At 37.4% G+C, this 3,697-nt stretch overlaps 1 pseudogene; it reads left to right on the plus strand.

Annotated features, from left to right (window-relative positions):
- Window positions 1–2,270: 2,270 nt before the first annotated feature.
- On the plus strand, window positions 2,271–3,278 carry LOC112584388 (annotated as a pseudogene).
- Window positions 3,279–3,697: the final 419 nt, after the last annotated feature.

Raw genomic sequence — 3,697 nt, forward strand, 5'->3', positions numbered from 1 at the left:
TTGTCTAAAGGAAGAAATTTTTAATTTTCTCTCATATAGGTCTTTAACAAACAAGATATTTATTATAAATATTTCAAAATATACAGACTATAATAAAATAGTAAAATCCACTTCTATATACTCACTACTTTAATGCAATATTTTGCATTATATTGAAATATTTTATCATACAGGATGAGAAGCACAATTATACTTCATTCCTTGTACTTAACAGACTTCTCCAAAAATGAAGTGTTCTCCTTACATTACCAATTCATTACATGCTTAAACAGCTTACTGATAATTCATTATGTCATTTAATATTCTTCTTAAAGTAAAAATCCCTGACTTCCCAAAATACGTATTTTGTCACTGGCTTGTTAAAACCAAGAGTCAGTCAAGGAACACTCATTGCATTTGATGATTGTCATGTAACAGCATCAATAGATAAATTCAGTGTGATTGTAGGAGGCAAAACAAACTGAGGAATGAAAATTATGTGAGATAATATATTTCAACCTTAAAACAAACTTTTCTAATAAGAAATTGTTTCCCAAAAGACCTAGGGATGGTTCAAGGTGAGTTGGAAGAGTAGATAATATTCTTTCTTTTGTTTCTTTCCTATATGGCCCTCGTGGGATGGACTTGGAACTTGGCACTGTTATCACCCCATAATTGACTTTATTTTTAGCCTCTCTCAGAGGGACCTTTGCACCCAGTTCATGCTGCAATTATTTGAAATTGTTGCAACAGAGATGACTAAGGGTACCAGGTTGCCTCCTGCTCTATTCGCCCAGGTCATCGGGGACTACTCCTCACTGGTGATATTATCTTTGCTGTACTTAAATTCCATTTGGCTTTCATCGTTCTCATTCTAAGGCCTGTAGGATATGTCCTCACGTGCATGGCCATGCAATGTGATTCTTCAGGTTCAGGTGCATTTTCTTTTCAGTTTCCATAAAGAAATGTTCACAGGGTTAGAGACCTCACCAGGTCATCTCTGTTATCCTCTAGAAAGAGATAAGAGGTATACAACTATAGGGGATTTTCAGGCAAAAACACAACAAAGGAAATGAAAAGGCTATTCTTAATTGAAAAATGAGATATTAATCTCTGAGCAGAGCCAAAAACTGAATAAAATTATATATTTCAAAACAAGATTTTACATCTCATGTAAAATTTTAATTCTTAAAATATGCTGAATTTTGACAATGTCTTTAATTTCCCTTCTATGGTTTTACACTCCTTTTTCCATTTCTAAGATTAAACACAATAATTTTGTATCCTTGCTTCTACCATTAGGAAATTGCTCCACTGAAGTAAAGTGAGAAATATTCAGGTAAGAGATAAATTAATGTCAAATTTGTACAGAAATTTTTAAGTACTAGTTGCTCAGTCGTGTCCGACTCTTTGCGACCCCATGAACTGTAGCCTATCAGGCTCCTGTGTCCATGGGATTTTCCAGGCAAGAGTGCTGGAGTGGATTGCCATTTTTTTCCAGTAGCATGTCTGAGGTTTGTCCACTTTGAGAAGCTGAAGATGCCTTCATTTTGGATGAAGGTTTTGGAAAACCAAACAAATCTCTTGCTATCCTACTTTAAACTCTCACAAACTGTTTAGCTATTGACCTGTTTTAATCTCTGATGCCTACTTGCGGAATTTAAAATTACTCTTTTTGGGCTTCCCAAGTGGCTCAGTGGTAAAGAATCTGCCTGCCAATGTAGGAGATACAGGAGACAAGGGTTCAATTCCTGGGCTGGGAAGATCCTCTGGAGAAGGCTATGGCAACCTACTCCAGTATTCTTGCCTGAGAAATCCCATGGACAGAGGAGTCTGGAGTGCTACAGTCCATGGGGTCACAAAAGAATCAGATTCAACTTAGTGACTATACAACAACAAAATTCCTCTTAAATTTGATCCTTCTGTTGTAAAATGGTAGCATTAAAATGAATTTGAAATTACAGAGAGCAAATATTATTTCTTTCTTAAAACCTTCAGATATGTTAGACTTACTATGTAAATCAAGTGAGGAACTAAACAGGCATAAAAAGAAAATGCTTTGTGAAAGTCATGTGTGTTATAATGTAAAGAAGACTGGAATTGGAGAATCACACTAGAAAATTATGAGTTAGGCGACTCAAATGTTGTGTTCTGATGGGCAAGTACAACATACCTCAGAGTCAATTCCTATAAAAGGATGCAACAAATCATACATAACACAACAGAATCTTATAAAGGAGATGATAAGACAAATTTCAATGCCTTATACAAGAGGCAAAAGATACTTTGTGATGCCAGGAAATAGGTAGAAGTCTCTATTTTTAATCTTGTCTTGTACCTCTTAGCAGGTTCTTGCCATGGGTGACAAGGGAGCAGGCAACCATTCAGATGTAACTGACTTCATTCTTGTAGGCTTCAGGGTCCGTCCAGAGCTCCACATTCTCCTCTTCCTCCTATTCCTGCTTGTCTATGGCATGGTCCTTTTGGGGAACATTATTATGATTGGCATCATTGTGACTGACTCCCAGCTGAACACACCAATGTATTTCTTTCTAGGCAATCTCTCCTTCATTGACCTCTCCTACTCCACTGTTATTGCACCTAAGGCCATGGTCAACTTCATGTCTGAGAAAAAGACCGTCTCTTTTGTAGGGTGTGCTGCCCAGTTCTTCTTTTTTGCACTCTTCATTGTAACAGAAGGGTTTGTCCTGGCGGTCATGGCCTATGACCGCTTCATTGCCATCTGCAACCCTCTTCTTTACAGTGTCCATATGTCAAGACGCCTTTGCACTCAGCTGGTGGCTGGTTCCTATTTCTGCGGTTGGGTCAGTTCCATCCTCCAAGTCAGCATAACATTCTCAGTGTCTTTCTGTGCCTCCCGAGTCATTGATCACTTCTACTGTGATTCTTACCAAATTGAGAAGATCTCCTGTTCTAATCTCTTTGTCAATAAGATGGTATCTCTTAGTTTGGCTGCCTGCATTATTTTGCCCACAGTAGTTGTTATTGTAGTATCTTACATGTATATTGTAACCACAGTCTTGAAGATCCCCTCCAGTGAAGGCAGAAAGAAAGCCTTCTCCACTTGCAGCTCCCATCTGGGCGTGGTAAGCTTGCTTTATGGGACTGTCTCTTTTGTGTATCTCACACCTCCAAGCAATCCTGAACTTCGTAAAGTGGCTTCAGTGTTTTACATATTGGTTACACCCATGCTAAACCCTCTGATTTATTCTCTAAGAAACAAAGATGTCAAACAAGCTTTGAGAAAAATCTTATGGAAGAAAAAAACTTTATCCTAATTCTACTTTCTTGTGATTTCCTCATTAATGGGCCCATTGATAGTTTCAGCCTGATTTGCTTTCAGTGTGGAGTCAAGCTTGAGTCACTTGAAGATCCTTTACATTGGTCATTCCACAGATGAATTATTTTCAGTGAAGGGGGGGTAACAATTTATCATTCACTCTTCGTCATTCACTGTCCCTTAAGAGCAGTGGTATATCTCATGTATCAGTAAAATTTGCAGTCATCCTATAAACAGAAATATACTCCTTACTCTTTTAAGGTAAACTTTATTAAGTGAAGGAAAAAAGAATTTAATTTTATTACTGTTGCTTTTCTTTGGGCTTTATTTTTAGATAGTGGGCAGAAAAAAGTGCTTTGGTAGAATGCTAAGCTCAGAATGTATAATAATGTTTAGAAGAAGGGTCAACCCAAGACA

The sequence above is a fragment of the Bubalus bubalis genome, chromosome 4 (genome assembly GCF_019923935.1).
Source record: "Bubalus bubalis isolate 160015118507 breed Murrah chromosome 4, NDDB_SH_1, whole genome shotgun sequence".
NCBI classification, from domain to species: Eukaryota; Metazoa; Chordata; class Mammalia; order Artiodactyla; family Bovidae; genus Bubalus; species Bubalus bubalis.